Raw genomic sequence first — 19,494 nt, 5'->3', positions numbered from 1 at the left:
CAACACTCCGCAGTCTGCATTGGCTGCCGATCAGTTTCCGGTCACAATTCAAAGTGTTGGTTATGACCTATAAAGCCCTTCATGGCACCGGACCAGAATATCTTCGGGACCGCCTCCTGCCGCACGAATCCCAGCGACCGGTTAGGTCCCACAGAGTTGGCCTTCTCCGGGTCCCGTCGACTAAACAATGTCGTCTGGCGGGACCCAGGGGAAGAGCCTTCTCTGTGGGGGCCCCGACCCTCTGGAACCAGCTCCCCCCTGAGATTAGGATTGCCCCCACCCTCCCTGCCTTTCGTAAACTCCTTAAGACCCACCTTTGCCGTCAGGCATGGGGGAACTAAAACACCTCCCCCTTGCCCATGTTGTTTTGTTGATTGATTGACTGTGTGCCTGTTTTTTATATATACTGTTTTGTTTTTGTTTTTTTTATGAGATTATTAATTTCAATTGGAATCTGGATGGGTGGGCATTGGATTTGGTATTGTGTACTGTACTGTTTTTTTATTATTGTTGTGAGCCGCCCCGAGTTTGCGGAGAGGGGCGGCATATAAATCCAATAAACCTAAACCTAAACCTAAATACATACATACATACATACATAAACAAACAAACAAACAAACAAACAAACAAATAAATACATACAAAAATAAATTCCCAAAAACTTGTGCAAGGACACTCGGACGCGTGAGATTTTGGCTATTTTCACCTATTTCTTTGCTTCCACGCATGCGCAGAAACAAAGAAAAGCCCCAAATCACCAAAAATCAGTAATTTCCCCTAATATTTTTTTTGCTTCCATGCATGCTTGGAAGCAAATTCCTGTGCAGGGGTGCACAGAGGTGCAGCAGGGATGGGCAGATGTGTACCAGGGGCACCCAAATACTGGTTTCCGCAGATGCAATCAACACATGAAAATTCATGACCAGTTGTGATTGCCAGCAGATGAAAAGAACGAGGAAAAATTCAATAAAGCATAATTTTTCAAAGAAATAAACCTTGGCCAATTCTGGGTAGACTGTTGATGATGGTGTCAAATGAAAGTTATATCTCTGCTTAGAGGTGAAATCTACCTGGAATCTTGAATAGAAGTTTCCTTTATTTATTTATTTTTAACTTTCAGAGTTTAAGCACCATTACCTGTCTGCAAAATAGATTACTCTTGAAAGGGAATAAATTTTTCACTTGGAAATTCAGTTTCAACAAATTTATCAAATTTTCTGAGTTAAAAAAAGGCATTGCTGTGTAAAACAACTGGAGTCCTCCTATCTTTTTTCATCAATTGCTCATTCAAGGTAAAACAAAAAAGATGAAAGAAAACAGGTTTAATTTTGGTTGAAAAATAATTATGCAAGACATTTTTAAGTATTTCTTTTCCATCCAAAGATGGCACCACTGGAACTGGTATGGTGCATCATATACATTTTTATATTTAGCTTGCTCATATGAAGTACAGGGATGAGTTCTAAAAACCTTTACCACTGTTTCTATGGCTGTAGCTTATTTTGTGGGTGTGACTGCATGTTCACGTGACTGGGCGGGCATAGCTTCCCGGTCATGTGACTCAGTGGGGGTGGCTTTGTGATCATGTGATTGGGCGGGTATAGCTTCGTTGTCATGTGACTGGGTAGGTGTTGCTTGCTGGTCATGTGACTGGGTGGGCGTGGCCAAGTCAACTTCTTTGTCCTAATGAAGGACCTACAAAAAGAAGATACACAAAAATGTAGTTTATTATTTTGTGCACTTATTTACATAAGAATAAAATAAGTACACAAAACAGTAAAAGAGCTACACAAGTACTTACAGAAGAATGATGAAAGTGTTGTCTATCTGCATCGTCACTGACCACCATGCCCTAATGAATGACCTGCACAAAGAAGAGATACAGAAAGGAAGTTTTTTATTTCATGCACTTACAACTTACATAAGAATAGAACACAAAGAGCTACACACAAGTACTTGTCAAGTTTTTAGCTTTAAGATGTTTCCACATCGTTCTTTCATTGGCAGCCTCCTCAGTTGGATTTTTTTTTGCTCTTGATTCTTGGATCATCAACTGTGTTATGTACTCTTAATCATTTTCTGAAGTGGTGTAGGATTTCCTGCCAAAGTGGGGGATTGGACTAGAAGACCTCCAAGGTCCCTTCCTCTGTTTCTCTTTCTGTTTTATATTATATATTATGTTATGCTATGCTATGCTATGCTATGCTATGCTATGCTATGCTATGTCATGTTATTTTATGTCATGTTATGTTGTGTTGTGTTGTGTTGTGTTATGTTATGTTATGTTATGTTATGTTATGTTATGTTATGTTATGTTATGTTATGTTATGTTATGTTATGTTATTATATGCACCAAGACAAATTCCTTGTGTGTCCAATCACAATAAAGAATTCTATTCTATTCTATTCAGAATCAGGCTAAAAATAACTCACCTGGAACTCCCCATTTCCTCTTTCATGGCAGAATTAACCCCCAGGATAGGAAAGACAGAAGATTAACCCAGGTAAACAGTAAAGCACCCAGGCCAATCAGAAACAGATCAAAATCCATCAAGATGGCTGAAGGAGCTCACAAAGCAGCACATAGGAAAGCAGCTAAAGTTTCCTAAATTATATGTGACTCTGTTTCCTTAAAAAAATCATTTTCTAAAAGCAATAACATTACCTAAAAATAATTTTAAAGCATAAAAAAATAAACCAGCCACTTCCCCACTTGATTAGCAGGCAGGCTAAGGTCTGCATTAGCAGAATAACAGAATCCAAATCCTGGAAGGTAAAATATCATGTTCTGCACCACCCAAATGACTTTAAAAGAAATACTTGGAAATGTGATGATAAGGGTGAGATCAGTAGATGTTCAGTCTGTCAAAGAGAAGAGGTGGCCAATCATTATCTAAATAGGTTACCATGCGCAAGGGAGAAGATTATGTTATCTGTTGAAATCAAGCAGGTCACGACTCGGTGTCTTGGAAAATGAAAAATAAGGTTTATTTATTTTATTTATTTATTGGATTTGTATGCCGCCCCTCTCTGTGGACTTGAGGTTATGAAGTTCAGATATGATGATAGTAAAAGATAAATGCTATTGAACAGCAGGACAATTTGCCTAGAACCCCCTCAGCAAGAATTCAGTAGTAATTCCTTTAGAGCAGAGGTCGTCAAACTTTGCAACTTAAGACTTGTGGACTTCAACTCCCAGAATTCTCTGCAATGAGAATTGTGGGATTTGAAGTCCACAAGTCTTAAAGTTGCCAATTTTGGGGATCGCTGCTTTCGAGATTTTACTTAACCTTGTAACTGCAGTCAAGAATTAGGAGTGTCTACCTCTCTATTCACACATAACTTTTTAACATTTTATATTAAACTAATTAAAAATCATTTATCCTAACAGAATCCATTGGGATCTATGCAACATCTTTCCCTTTCGAGAATTAACTATTTATTTTTATTATTTCCCTACTGCTCTTCCACCAATGCACGAAAGGATGGAATGCTTCCCTTTTCCCATTACCACTTGTTTTTTTGCTTAGGATCTCAGGGATTGCTCAAGTAAATAATATGTGTTGAAACATAGCTCCAGGCTTAACCTTTGTAGAAGCCACATTGGTTCTTCTTCAGCAAGATTGAGTAATCAATCATGTTTTCTTTAACAATACTTTCCACCACAATTACAGCTCGAATTACTAAGTAGCCAAAACTTAATTTGATCCTTCTTCTGCTGCAAAGCTTTGAAACCTTTTGGAAGTGGTTAAGGCTGAATGATTACAGCTGAATACCACAGCATTTAAGTTTAGCAAAATTCCTTTGAAATATCTACTTCTGAAGAGAATTGTTTTCTTTCCCAGTCCTTTGTGGTCTGTCTTATTGACACTGTCTGTCGATCACAATAAAATATTCATTCACAATAAAATAGATCAGCATATTTTGTGAAACACTTTTGCTTCTTCCCATTGAGATATACACTAAGAGAAAGATACAATAAATATTTCCCTTCATCTACATTAAATAGCGATGTTTTTTGCTATCTTAAGAGCTACTATATACAGTGATACCTTGTCTTACAAACTTAATTTGTAATGCCCAGTCAACGAAGCAGTGGAAGTGATGTGCTGGTGCCTGGAGGCTGTTGGGGCCTGGATGGGTGTCAACAAACTCAAACTCAATCCAGACAAGACGGGGTGGCTGTGGGTCCTGCCTCCCAAGGACAACTCGATCTGTCCATCCATTACCCTGGGGGGGGAATTATTGACCCCCTCAGAGAGGGTCCGCAACTTGGGCGTCCTCCTCGATCCACAGCTCACATTAGAGAAACATCTTTCAGCTGTGGCGAGGGGGGCGTTTGCCCAGGTTCGCCTGGTGCGCCAGTTGCGGCCCTACTTGGACCGGGAGTCATTGCTCACAGTCACTCATGCCCTCATCACCTCGAGGTTCGACTACTGTAACGCTCTCTACATGGGGCTACCTTTGAAAAGTGTTCGGAAACTTCAGATCGTGCAGAATGCAGCTGCGAGAGCAATTATGGGCTTCTCTAAGTATGCCCATATCACTCCAACACTCCGCAGTCTGCATTGGTTGCCGATCAGTTTCCGGTCACAATTCAAAGTGTTGGTTATGACCTATAAAGCCCTTCATGGCACCGGACCAGAATACCTTCGGGACCGCCTTCTGCCGCACGAATCCCAGCGACCGGTTCGGTCCCACAGAGTTGGCCTTCTCCGGGTCCCGTCGACTAAACCAGTGTTTCCCAACCGGTGTGCTGCGGCACACTGGTGTGCCGCGAGACATGGTCAGGTGTGCCGCAAAGAAATAAGCTCAGCTTCTGGTCTCGCAACTTTTTGCGAAGAGAAAAAAGTTGTGAGACCGGAAGCTGAGCTTGCTTCTTTGCGCCTTCCAAGTTTTCCAGCAGTTGCGGCGCCCCGCCCGGCTGGAGCTTCCCTGTCAGCAGGTGAGCTTTGGGGCTTGGTGGGAGGGCAGCGGCAGCGGGAGGGCGGCGCGCAGGGGGAGGGGGAGGGTGGCGGCAGTGGCAGCGGGCAGGAGCCATGCCGTGGGGCGGTGGCAGGGTGGTCCCTCTCTCTCTCCCCCTCTCTTGCTTTCTCTTTCTCTCCCCCCTCTCTCCCTCTCTCTTTCTCCCAATAGCCGTGGGGCGATGTCAGGGTGATCGTCGGTGCCTCTGTTCCTCTGTTCCGGAGGCGGAGCTCCGGAACAGAGGAACAGAGGCACCGACGGCGGCGGCTGGAAATGCTGGAATTGCTTGGCTGGCACTTGCCTGCTGGCTGGACCAGGACGGAGGCTCAAGCCCCACGTCCATGCCCAGCGCAACGCCAGAAATGTACGGCGTCTAGCCACCGCCGTCTGTGCCTCCGTTCTGGAGCTCCGCTTCACAGCTGATCACCCTGCCGTCGCCCCACGGCTACTGGGAGAAAGAGAGAGGGGGAGAGGGGGGAGAGAAAGAGAAAGCAAGAGAGGGAGAGACAGAAATAGAGAGAGGGGGAGAGGGGGAGAGAAAGATATAGCAAAAGAGGGAGAGAGAGAAAGAGAGGGAGAGAGGGGGGGAGAGAAAGAGAGAGAAAGAGATAGCAAGAGAGGTAGAGAGAGAAAGAGAGAGGAAGAGAGGGGGGATAGAAAGAGAGAGAAAGAGATAGCAAGAGAGGGGGAGAGAGAAGGAGAGAGGGAGAGAGGGGGAGAGAAAGAGATAGCAAGAGAGGGAGAGAGAGAAGGAGAGAGGGAGAGAGGGGGGAGAGAAAGAGATAGCAAGAGAGGGAGAGAGAGGGGGGGAGAGAGAAAGAGATAGCAAGAGAGGGAGAGAGAGAAAGAGAGAGGGAGAGGGGGGAGAGAAAGAAGGAGAGAGAGATAGCAAGAGAGGTAGAGAGAGAAAGAGAGAGGAAGAGGGGGGATAGAAAGAGAGAGAAAGAGATAGCAAGAGAGGGAGAGAGAGAAGGAGAGAAGGAGAGAAGGAGAGAGGGGGAGAGAAAGAGATAGCAAGAGAGGGAGAAAGAGAGAGGAAGAGAGGGGGAGAAAGAGAGAGAAAGATATAGCAAGAGAGGGAGAGAGAGAAAAAGAGAGGAAGAGGGGGGGATAGAAAGAGAGAGAAAGAGATAGCAAGAGAGGGAGAGAGAGGGAGAGAGGGGGAGAGAAAGAGAGAGAAAGAGATAGCAAGAGAGGTAGAGAGAGAAAGAGAGAGGAAGAGGGGGGGATAGAAAGAGAGAGAAAGAGATAGCAAGAGAGGGAGAGAGAGGGAGAGAGGGGGAGAGAAAGAGAGAGAAAGAGATAGCAAGAGAGGGAGAGAGAGGGAGAGAGGGAGAGAGGGGGTAGAGAAAGAAGGAGAGAGAGGGGGTAGAGAAAGAGAGAAAGCAAAAGAGAGAGAGAGAAAGAGAGATAGCAAGAGAGAGGGAGAGAGAGGGGGAGAGAAAGAGAGAAAGCAAAAGAGAGAGAGAGAAAGAGAGATAGCAAGAGAGAGAAAGAGAGAGGGAGAGAGAGGGGGAAGAGAGAAAGAGAGAAAGACAGCAAGAGAGAGAAAGCAAGAGAGAGAGAGAAAGAGGGGGGAAGGAGGGTGAGGGAAAGACAGAGAGAGGGAAGGAAGGAGGGAGAGAGAAGGAGGGCAAAAAAGAGAGGAAGGAAGGGAGAAACAAAGAGAGATGCAGAGAGAGGGGAAAGAAAGAGGAGGGAAGGGAGAGAGAGAGAGAAAGAGGGAGAGAGAAAAATAGAGCGAAAGGGAGGAAGAGAGATATTTTTGTCCAAACTTTTTTTTACCCCCCCCCCCCCCCGCTCAATGTTCCCCAGGATTTTGTAAATGTGAATTATGTGCCGCGGCTCAAAAAAGGTTGGGAAACACTGGACTAAACAATGTCGTCTGGCGGGACCCAGGGGAAGAGCCTTCTCTGTGGCGGCTCCAACCCTCTGGAACCAGCTCCCCCCTGAGATTAGGATTGCCCCCACCCTCCTTGCCTTTTGCAAACTTCTTAAAACCCACCTCTGCCGTCAGGCATGGGGGGAACTGAAACATCTCCCCCTTGCCCATGTTGTTTTGGTATTAGATTGATTGTATGAGTGTTTTGTTTATTTGTTTTAATACTCTGGGGTTGTTTTTTTATGAATTTTAGCTTAAAATTGTCATTGGATTGGTGGGTATTGGATTGTCATTATGTATTGTTTTTGTCTTGCTGTGAGCCGCCCCGAGTTTTCGGAGAGGGGCGGCATATAAATCCAATAAATCTAATCTAATCTAATCCTAATTGGTTCTGGGACGAGGTTCTTAAGGTGAAAAGTTTGTAAGACGAAACAATGTTTCCCATAGGAATCAATGGAAAAATGATTAATGCATGCAAGCCCAAAATTCACCCCTTTTGCCAGCTGAAGCGTTGTTTATTGCACAGCTGGGATTCTCCTGAGGCTCCCCTCCATGGGAAACCCCACCTCCGGACTTCCATTGCCAGCGAAGCACCCATTTTTGCGCTGCTAGGATTCCCCTGCTGGGATTGCCCTGCAGCATCACAAAAACACGGAAGTCCGGAGGTGGGGTTTTCCATGGAGGTGAGCCTCAGGGGAATCACAGCAGCGCAAAAATGGGTGCTTCGCTGGCAAAGGAAGTCTGGAGGTGGGGCATTCCAGCGGCGGCGGGTTTGTAAGGTGAAAATAGTTTGTAAGAAGAGGCAAAAAAATCTTAAACCCCGGGTTTGTATCTTGAAAAGTTTGTATGATGAGGCGTTTGTAAGATGAGGTATCACTGTATTTTCAAACCACTTCTTAATTGATACAAAATTGTCTATCCTTGATTTGCATCTTTTGGCTTTCTTAATGGTTGACATTTGTTGTACCGTAAGTTTTCACAGACTAAAGCATGGATAGCTTTAGAGGCTATGATGGGCTATGATAAATCTGTGGTCCCTCTTTGTTCTTGGGTTTTATTTTGGTTAATAAAAGGATCTTTATTTAAATAAAACTCTACAGAAAACGATTCTGTCTTTATGTGGCAGTTTTATATAAAATTTACACGATGTCATTTTGGGCAGTTCTCCCCCCCTCCCCTCCCCCGCCGCAAATATGAATTAATCTTTGTGTTAAATACATGACTGTCTCTTAAAACTGTGTCTGGTTTGGGAAAAAATGTATGAAAAAGATAAAAGAGGCTGAGCTATTGACAGGTGGACTCCAAAGTCAGAATAGAGTAAAACATTTAGTATACAGGGTGCGTTCCAAAAGTAATGCAATTTTTTTTTAAAAAAAGTAATTTATTGAACAGATTTGCACAAACACTTAAGATTCTTCAAAGTACTGTCCTTGGGCCTCTACACATCTTTTCCAGTGACTCTGCCATGACTGGTACACCCCCTGGAAGGTGTCTTCGGGGACCTCTCACAAGGCCTTCGTCACGGCTGAGTAGATCTCTTCTATGGATGAAAAACAGATTCCTTTCAGGGCTGGGATTAAAAGAAGTCTGCTGGGGCGACGTCAGGACTATAGGGGGTGGGGCAACATTGGCACCTGGTGTTTGGCCAGGAAACCATAAACTCATAGCGCGTTGTGGTAAGGCGCGTTTTTCATCCATAGAAGAGATTCAATCAGCCGTGACAAAGACCTTGCAAGAGGTGCCCAAAGACACCTTCCAGGGCGCGTACTGGTCATGGCAGAGTCACTGGAAAAAATGTGTAGAGGCCCAAGGACAGTACTTTGAAGAATTTTAAGTGTTTGTGCAAATCTGTTCAATAAATTACTTTTTTTTAAAAAAGAATCATTACTTTTGGAACGCACCCTGTATTAGCATTACAGTTAGATACCCCTAACATATAATAACTACCTGTCCTTTGACTGAAACCAAAAGAAGTATTTTGTCCTTCTTAAACTTAATGAGATTTGTCCAAAATAGAGAGTCTGCTCTTATTTTAACTACTGGCTTATTCCTTAGCCAAAGTGACAGAATGTAAAAAGTGCTGCCAATTTCTACAACAGACTGTCTCCCCAGAAGGCAATATTATTTGATGCATTTAGTTCATTTACTGCAAAACCTTACTGAGTGGGAACATGAAACCAATTCATATAAATGAAACTTTGGAAAGTACAGGAGCATTTAAACAGCATAAAGGTAGCATCTGGATATTAGTGCATCATATATGTCAGATTCCAGAACAGAGAGGCTGTTCTTTAAATTATACATTCTACTGTTCTTCTATATGCTTTGCTATTATTGTTAATAATAATACACTTTTTCATTCACTCACTTAATTCTAATCATTTGTACCCTTTGAATGAAAAGGGTCCTAGTGATTATTGCCTACAATTGGAACAATCTTTCCTTCCCCATAAGTTGAAAGTCTAACAAAAGAACAATATGATGCAAAAGAAAGAAGGGCTGTGAACAACAAGCAAATTTAGTTACCAGTCCATTAAAATTACCTAGTAATTCTTACAATCATCTATTGTAAAATATTGATATTGAAAGATCTACTCAACTTACTCCATCCCAAAATTCTGCACCTTGCTACAGTATATTAAGTATTTGTGCTATTTATCGTATTTTCCAACGAGCTCAGATTTCTCATCCATCTTTGTTTCTTTCATTCACCTTCATAATAACTGTAGATCTTCAAGCTTTTAGTCAAGGAACATACTGTTAAAGTTGGAAGACTGTTGAGAACAGGAATTTGATCTAAGCACTAATTAGCGATGCAGGTTTTCTAACAGGAAGTGGATTAATTCAGAGGAAATTCAGCCCTTCACTCGCAAGAGAATACCCTACGCAACTAAACTTACAATCCTAAGTTTAGAAAGCTTAGAACACGATCTAAGCATACCCCATAAAATCATCTGCTACAACGTCCTTCCTGTCAACAACTACTTCAGCTTCAACCACAACAACACACAAGCACACAACAGAGACAAACTTAAAATAAACCGCTCCAAACTTGACTGCGGGAAATACAATTTTAGTAACTGAGTAGTTAATGCATGGAACTCACTACCTGACTCTGTAGTATCATCACCTAACTCCCAAAAACTTTAACCTTAGACTCTCCACTGTTGACCTTTCCCGATTCCTAAGAGGTATGCATAAGTGCACCAGCATGCCTTCCATCCCCTGTCCTAATGTTTCTCTCTCATCATAGGTACTTAGTTAACTGTAGAAGAAATAGAAAACGAATACATGTTCAATGCATGTACACTTGGGAAGTTAGGCAGAAGGAAGGGACTTTAACTTCACATTATCTTAGAGCAGTGGTCCCCAAACTATGGCCCGGGGGCCACATGCGGCCCTCTGAGGCCATTTATCCAGCCCGCGGGAGATGAAACAAACTCCTAGAGCTGGCGCCATTTCTCCCACCCAACAGCTGATCTGCTGTCGGCCGGGAGAAACCCCTGTGGGTTCTGAGCCCCGCCCAGCTTCTCCGGCTGTGTCTGGGGACCACGCCCTGCCCACTCCTACCGATATTCTTCCTGCCACCAGGAAGAAACAGGAAGCAACTTCCCCCCCCAGGAAACAAGAGGCAGCGGTTGGATGGCCTTGCCACCTGTGTGCAGAAGCAGCGCCCTGGGGTAAGAGCTGCGTAAACCTGTGCCTACACCAGAGCTGTCACCTCGCCCTCTCTCCACCTTTCCCATAAGTTGACTTGTGGGGAGTCTCATTTTTTCAGCAGAGAGAGAGACGCACCCCCTCAAGTTCATGGCCGGGCACAGAAGTTTTGTGAGAGAGAGGGGAAAGAGAGAGAAAAAGAAAAGGGAAAGAGGGTGAGGGAAATAGAAGTGGAGAGGAAGGAAGGAAGAATGAAATGAATGGAGGGACAGAGGAAGGAAGGATTGTTTTGGGGGGGTAATTTCTTAGCATACATTCAAACAACACAGTGTACCATCTAATTTTCAATGAAAAAAGTGCGGTATTAGTAACTAATATCAATCATCAAAAAAGGTTTTTTTCTAATTTTGTCATCCATTTACATTCATTTTCTTTTAATTAAATTCCTTCCTTAATGTTCCTTCAAAAAGTACACCAATTATATTTCTAACTTATTACCCATTATGCCAAAATGCTTCCTTCTTTCTTTATACATTTTTCTATAAGCCAAGAAAACCTTTTATAGCCAATCAGATGTTAACAAAAGAAAATTAAAAACAAAACATAAACATATATGAATTTCAGACTTCTTCCTTCCCTCTAAATAGTATGTTCCCATTTTGTTTTTGCTTTAAAATAAGGTATGTGCAGTGTGCATAGGGAATTGTTCATAGGGTTTTTTTATATATTCCGGCCCTCCAACAGTCCGAACTGGCCCCCTCTGTAAAAAGTTTGGGGACCCCTGTCTTAGAGAAAGGGCTGATCTGTACGTCCTGCTTGCCACCTAATACTTTGGAAAGACAGGAATGGATTTACCAGTTCCACATCAAAATCAGTGTTTTCCTCCCCCAATCCCACTCCTTTAGCAAAAGCAGACCAGTCTTGTCCATCTGCTTGCTTTATTCTGCCTCAATTCCAACTGGTTAGTGTGTCATCTAGCAGGCATTTCCCCAGTGCCTGTTCTCTGGGTTGCCTACCGTGAAAGTATTCTAGCTTTTACCCAATTCCTGCAGGTTAGATAGGCCAGTGATATGCTGGCCATTTTCTTTTTCTTACTTTTTCTTTTAACTGGATGAAATTGTTAAAGATTTCCAAGTTTCCCCTTCTAGTTCAAGTGACCAGGCTGTAATACAATTGTATTTTTTGCTTCTACCTCACAAGACATGCCCATAAAAATCAAAGCAATTAGTCCTTGTTTTTCTGACATGATCAGGAAGGAAAAACAAGTCCAGCACATGGTGGTCAGAATATCTGGTGCTAATTGTGATCAAGGTGACACAAAGGTTTGAAATCTGAGAAGCCAACTTCCTAATAGAAGATGAACAGCTGAAGATGCAATAAAGAAAACTCCAAAGAGCAGACAGAGTAATCAGCCCATCCAAGAGTCAAGATGCCATCAATTTACTTCCAGACATTAGAATAAAAAAGCAATTGGTAAGTTCACGTTTTCAACATGAAGTCATAGTTCTGCAATTATTCATGTTGACAAAACCATTGCCAAATTGACAGCTTTGAATTCTGATCCCTTTGCACCCTAGTCACATATATCTGTCTTGTCAACACATCACAAAGTGGCAAAGGTTCAACAGCATTATATAATTCCTAAAACCAAGAGAAGTATATTTGTTATCGCTATTACAACAATTGGAGATAGGCCCTGTTAAATATTCAGAGTCAGTTAAAAAGGTATCAATCAGGACTGCCATTCCAGTGGGAAAATAAGCCAACATGATTGGAGAAGCTCCCTATAAAAGGGCAAACTGTCAGACAAGCCAGCTGCTAGATTGTACATAATTGTTAAATAAAGAGCTGTTGTCACCCAAGCCTCTTCAGTCTCTTCTGTTCATCCTATCTAACACTGGTGACAAAGGTGGGATCAGAAGATGACTAAGACAAAAAGAACTGAAAGCTAAATTGAGTGGCAAAATCGAATTTGCACCAGTCTGTCAAAATGATATCTTTTGTCTTTCCAGCTCCACACAATCCAACCAAAGAGCACTAGTGGCTCATAAATCACTCATTTTGAGTGCTTTGTGGAGGCAAGCAACCTCCTGAGTCTATTGGACAACAGAAAGAGAAGTCTCTTCTTCAGCCGTTGCGGCCCCAAAGTGTTTGATACAGTAACATCACCCTCTTAAGATGGCTCGGTGAGTTGTGGTGTCCTCTGCTGAAAGCTTTGCACTTTCTCGAGGGTGGGGGAGCCTTAAAAGCTGCCCAACTCCCACCAGATATTCTGACCACCATGTGCTGGACTTGTAAAGTGTCATGGAAAGATTATTGCAAAAAATCCCCGGGGTGGTGCCATATTTTGACAATGTCCTAATAACTGCAAATAATAAATGTCAGCTCCTAAACCATCTAAGAGATGTCCTAATCAGGTTTAGTGAAGTGGGCCTCCAGGTAAAAAGGGGCAAGTGCCAAATTGCCATGCCTGAGGTTGAGTTTGTGGGATATCAGTTTGACAGGGCCAAGGTTTACTATTTACAAATAGTAAAATCAAGACAATCCAAGATGCCTGCACAGCTCATAATCAGATCGAATTGCAAGCATTTCTGGTTTACTAAATTTCTATAGCTTTTTCTTACGGCAAAAGGTGACTGTAACCAAACTGCTGCACCAGTTCGTTGGGCAAAAGGTGAAATGGATCTGGCACCAGACTGAAGCTGCAGAATTTCCCACAATAAAGTGATTGTTGATAGCAGACAGCTTATTGAGCCAATACAATGAAACACGCCCCCCCCATGGTGCTGATTGGCAATGCCTCCCTGTTTGGCATGGGAGCAATCCTCAGCCATTGACTACCCAACAGCATTGAGACCCCAGTTGCCTTCTGTTCCAGGATTCTGTCTGAGGCAGAAAAGAATTACAGCTAGCAAGGCTGGAAAGTGCTGGCTGTGGTTGCTGGGGTCAAAAGAGTCCATGAGTACCTTTATGGTCAGGATTTTGAAATCATCACTGACCATAAACCGCTGTTGGGACTTTTGTCTGGGGAGCTGCACACTCCCATGTCCTTGTCACCACAAAGGAACCATTGGTCAAATTTCTGGAGTCATACAGCTATAAGCTCACCCCCTGCCCTGGAAAAATCCTGGGACATGCAGATGCACTCAGCAGATGCCTGATTCCAGAGCTTCTGGAAGATCCAACCCCTGGCAACCCAATCCTACTGATTTACTGCCTAGACTCCGCCCCAGTAACATAAGCTGAGATAGCTAGTCATTCTGCCAAAGCCAATATTTTTGTAAAAGTTTTGAACTGGGTGTGGAGAGGGTGGCCCAAGAGGCTGGTTGGGGAAGAATGTAAACCATTTATTGTGAAACAATATGAAATATCTGCTCAAAGGGGATGTCTGTTGTGGGATGACTGACTGATTGTCCTGCCTAATTTAGGGACACCTGTCTTAGAAGCACTGCATGTGGGGCATGTCAGGATGAAAGTGTTGGCTAGAAGTTATGTCTGGTAGCCAAATATGGAGACAGAAATCATAGAGTGGGTTACCACTCCCTGTGCCAAGATTCCTGACCCCCACCCACCCAATAGCATCAGTAAACAAATGGGAAATGGCAAAAACTCCCTGGTCTAGGGTGCATATCAATTTTGCTGGCCTCATGCAAGGCCAAAATTTTTCTAATTGTAGTGGACACCTGCTCAAAATGGTTCAAGGTTGTCCTCAAAGCATCCGCAATGGCAGAGGTGGTCATCAAAGTGCTACAACCTACCCAATGTCTTGGTTTCATACAATGAGCACCAATTTACAGCTATCCAGTTCAAAACCTTCCCAGCAGAGCAGGGAATTAGGCATGCCCTGGTAGCACCATTTCATCCAGCTAACAATGGTCAAGTAGAAAGAATGGTGTGATCTGCAAAACAAATCCTTTCCAGAATGGGCCCAGGCAATTGGCAAACCCATATAGATAAATTTCTCCTAGTCAAGCACATCACCCCTAGCACCACTATTGAAAAAAGCCCCACTGAACTTCTAATGGATTGCTGACTAAGGTCTATCTTAGACTGGCTGCACCCTAACTATTCTGCTGAAACACCAACTGATTCAACCAGCCAAACCCAGTCATTCAGCATAGGGGACCAAGTATATAACCACAAGTACACTGGTGGAGCTTTCTGCATTCCTGGCAAAATAATTAAAATCACTGGCCCATGTTCATACCAGGTGGAACTAAATGATGGCAGGCAATGGAGAAGGTACATAGACCAACTCTGAACTCGCTTAGGGCACTCCACCACTTGGCAATCAGAATTAGAATCTAAAAACCACAACCAAAAACTCACAGACACTAAATAAACCCACACTCCCTCCACAGCAGACTCAGGCCTGAAGGAATCAGATCATGGACCTGTAGAGCCAAGCATCCAATGACGCTCTCCAGGCAAAGAAGATCCAGAAGCTGCAAATCTCCAAAACTTCCAGGTGAATCCAGTGGAAGATTCAAGAGAGGTAGCAGACCCAATTGAATGGTCCCCCACCACCACACCAACTGAATTGCACAGGTCTAAAAGTGACCATAGGTGCCCTGCCTACTTACAGCTAAGGGGTTCCTGCTGGGACAAATAGTATAACATAACATAACATAATGTAATATAATGTAACGTAACATTATAATATAATATAATAAATATAATATAATAAATATACTATACTATACTATACTATTATAATATAATATAATATAGTATAGTATAGTATAGTATAGTATAGTATAGTATAGTATAGTATAGTATAGTATAGTATAGTATAGTATAGTATAATATAATATAATATAATATAATATAATATAATATAATATAATAATTCCAGGAATAATGGAAGTCAATGCTGCTGGATAGAATTTATAGCCAGCTTGCAGAAAATGTTGGTCTAAATTAGTTTGGTCTCTAGTTTCCAAAGTACTTAGAATAACTGACAGAATATCTCAGGGAACAGCATCTAGGGCTCTTATGCCTATCTACATATAAAGTGAGAGCTAGTTTTGTATAGTGGTTAAAGCATCAGGCTAGAAACCAGCAGACCCGGAATTATAGCCCAATCTAAAGCACAAAACCAGCTGGATGACCTTGGGCCAGTGTCTCTGCCTACTAAAATGGCAAACCAAGAAGAACCTTGCCAAGAAATTGCAGCCAATCTCTGAGAATCTGACACCATTGAATGAAAGAAAAAAAGAAAAAAGTATGCAAACTGCCACTTCTAGCTATAAATACAACACAGACAGATCAGAAATGCAAGGCAGAGAAAAGACTAACTCTCCATATTTTTTTTCAAACCAGTCAATGAGTTCTATGACAGGGGGAAAAATGGAGAACAGGTCCAGCTTATAAATTGCCCAAAATCTAAGAAATTGCTGGTCTTAAGAAGCTTAGGGGCATTCTTTATCACCAGGACTGATTTTTTTTCCTCCAGTAAACTCTAATTCAGATTAAATCTTTGCTTTTCTCTTGCAAATTAACTTCTAGTATGTACTTCATAGCCCTCCAGTTCACAACTCTCCTGTCTTTCAGTGCAGTCATCTTTGTTTAAACATTGAACTGCTAATTTGGCATGTCAAATACAACGTCTTTTCAGACAAACCAGTTTATTCTTTATTTTATTTTTATTTATTTATTTTGTCCAATACACAATACATATTGAAGAGGATAGACATGAGGTATTATATATAAAGAAAAGATATAAAAGTAAAGGAGAAGATATATGAAAGGAAGAAAAGATATATGATATATGAGTTAAGGAGAGACAATTGGACAGGGGATGAAAGGCAGGCTGGTGCACTTATGTACGCCCCTTACTGACCTCTTAGGAACCTGGAGAAGTCAATCGTGGATAGTCTAAGGGAGAAATGTTGGGGGTTAGGAGTTGACACTACTGAATCTGGTATTGAGTTCCACGCTTCGACAACTCGATTGCTAAAGTCATATTTTTTACAGTCAAGCTTGGAGAGATTAATATTAAGTTTGAATTTGTTGCGTGCTCTTGTGCTGTTGTGGTTGAAGCTGAAGTAGTCATTGACAGGCAGGACATTGCAGCATATGATTTTGTGGGCAATACTTAGATCGTGTTTTAGGCGTCGTAGTTCTAAGCTTTCAAGACCTAGGATTTATACTCTGTTTACGTAGGGCATTCTGTTTCAAGTGGAGGAGTGAAGGGCTATTCTGGTGAAGTATCTTTGGACATTTTCAAGGATGTTGATGTCCGAGATGTGGTATGGGTTCCAGACAGATGAACTGTATTCAAGGATTAGTCTGGCAAAAGTTTTGTAGGCTCTGGTGAGTAGTGTGAGATTGACGGAGCAGAAGCTGCGTAGGATCAAGTTAACAACTCTAGAAGCCTTTTTGGCGATATTGTTGCAGTGGGCTTTGGCACTTAGTTTGATGGCTGATTGCAAAATCTGGAACTGGAGGTTTATTTTAAAACCGTTTTAGAGTTTTGCTTGGTGCAAAACAGGAGGTTGTTCACAGCCTGTAGTCAGTTTACATGTTCTATAGTCTGAGGAAATGCCAAGTACTCTCATCACAGCTTCACTGGACGGGTAAGGGCCATTCATCATGATAAGAATATAAGGCTTGCTTTAACAATTTAAAGAAGCACATCCTAATCTCAGCCAAAAATGAGTTTAAACTACCTAAAAGAAGCTCCCTTTAATAAAATGAAAAAGACATTTACATTTTTTTTCTTACATGTAAGAAAGAAATAGGTTCATACTATCATCAATGGTGGATTTGTAGTAAAGTCATACTGGAAAATGATAGAATAATAAAAGAAATAGTAAAGCAAGAGATAGAAAAACCCCCGGAATTCTATTTATTGGGCATAACTAAACAGAAATATAAGAAAGATATTCTTCATTTAGTTATTCATATTTTGACGGCAGCTAGGATAGTATATGCGCAAAATTGGAAAGGGGAAAATATTCCCAAAGAGGAAGAAGTACTTAAGAAAATATTGGATTGGGCTGAGATGGATATGATGACAAGACAGTTAAACAACCAAGAGGAATCAGAATTTTATGTGATTTGGAATAAGGTGTATATATATGGATAAACAAAAAGAAAAATTAAATGCAAAATTTATGTGAAAATTGCAGATACATCGCAATGACTTACCTTTTCTTTTTTTCTTGTTTATATATGAAGGTTTTTTTAGTATAAGGTTGAATAAAATTTCTTCTTTTCATTTAAATTAATATGTGAACTTAAGGTATTAACAATGTATTCTTTTTTCTGTAAAGAAATTTGACTTCTATGATAAGAGGGGGAATTGCAACCCCAATTTCATGTTTAATGTTTGTTTGTTTGTTTGTTTGTTTGTTTGTTTGTTAATTTTTATGAAAATCAATAAAGTTTATAAAAAAATGAAAAAGAAACATTTTTTCACCATTATTACAGATCCTGTTGGTGAACTCTTGCAAAGGACATTGACTTCAACTGGATGACTCTTCTGCACCAATAATCTGCCAAACTTGCCCAACTCTAATGACTCTGGAAAAAGCACAGGCCAGCTGTGAACTCTACAACTGCCTGGAAAGTTGGAGCTATTCACACTTTTATAAATGCTAAAGTGATAGTATGACCATGTGCCCAGGCTTTGTTATCAAAATTACCCAGGTCAATAACTCTACCAAATTGGAGCAGACAAGTCTGAAGAATTATTTGTAAAGGTATTGATTTGTCAAGTCTTTTCCGTATCTGGCAAGGCTTCTTCTATCCTGTAGAGTGAAATCTCATTCCATTCCTGATGGAAAGCTTTCAGTCTCAACTTTGCATTTAAAATACTCCCAAAATTCCCAAACTGCACGTTGTTGCATTGGTTATAGAAATAGCTCGGTCAGATTCAGCTCCTTGAGAACTGATGTTTTTCTAGATATAATTCCAGTGGCAAACAAACTGGATGTTTATGCAAGTAGAAACAAACACAACTGCTTTCAGAATCTCCAATCTACTTTAATACAGGTGCATTTCTGGAATGTGTAGATGAACAGTTATAGTTTTGGGATTGGCAGCTTTCAAAGAAGTGGTATTATGTTGTTAAAATTTTAATTTATTTGCCATCTTCCTTCCAAGAGATAAAAAAAGATATAAAAAAGATAAAAATCCTGCCTGCTTCAACCAACCTAGAGGCCGCACTTGGACATCCATTTCAATAACCACCAATACACTTGGCATCCATGAATCTGTCTAATCCTGCCTTGAAGCTATCCAGGCTGACAGCTGTCACAACCTCTTATGGAAGTGAATTCAATAAACCAACGACTGTCTGGGTGAAGAAATATTTCCCTTTATTTGTCCTCACTTTCTTACCTATGAGCTTTAGGGAGTGCCCCCTCGTCCTAGTATTGTGTGATAGAGAAAGGAATTTTTCTCTATCCACCTTGTCTATCCCATGCATGATTTTATACACTTCGATCAAGCCACCCCTTAAACACCATCTTTCAAGGCTAAAGAGTCCAAGGCGTTGCAACCTGGTTTCATAAGGGAGGTGCTCCATTTCCTTAATCATTCTTGTTGCCCTTTTCTGCACCTTTTCCAGTTCCATTTGTGATTAGATCTACATTGCCATAAATGTCCTATATTTCTAATTCTAAATTAGATATGTCCATTGCATCTCTACTGCATGTGCAGGACAAAGCTTGTCTTGTGTTCAAGACAGATTTTAGCAAGATCGTCTCTTCTGCATTACCAGCTTGAAGGCTTCCTTTTACAAAATCCCGCATTTCCTTTTTTAAAGTGATTAGTTCATCTAATCAGAAGAGGAAACTGTTAGGTCCTCGACTTACAACTCCACCAGAAACAAAGACTCACCTATCTAATTGAAACCATGCTTGCGGGTTTCATTCACTTCTGCTTATTTTTTTTTAAATTACCATGTTGATCCCTCAAGAGAATCCACAGACATATTCAAAACGGGGCACATAGGGATATGGCTGCCAACCTGGATCTGAATC

At 41.6% G+C, this 19,494-nt stretch overlaps 1 long non-coding RNA gene across 1 annotated transcript; it reads right to left on the bottom strand.

Moving 5' to 3' along the window:
- Positions 1-1,368: 1,368 nt before the first annotated feature.
- On the bottom strand, positions 1,369-2,504 carry LOC139167260 (uncharacterized). Its single transcript, XR_011559094.1, has 3 exons — positions 2,434-2,504; positions 1,802-1,864; positions 1,369-1,695 (listed from the first exon to the last, which is right to left on the bottom strand). It is a non-coding gene; the product is annotated as an uncharacterized lncRNA (long non-coding RNA).
- Between the last annotated feature and the right edge of the window lie 16,990 nt (positions 2,505-19,494).

The sequence above is a fragment of the Erythrolamprus reginae genome, chromosome 4 (assembly GCF_031021105.1).
Source record: "Erythrolamprus reginae isolate rEryReg1 chromosome 4, rEryReg1.hap1, whole genome shotgun sequence".
Taxonomy (NCBI): Eukaryota; Metazoa; Chordata; class Lepidosauria; order Squamata; family Dipsadidae; genus Erythrolamprus; species Erythrolamprus reginae.
Note: the sequence above shows the minus strand (reverse complement) of the source record. Positions and strands in the feature narration are given on the sequence as shown.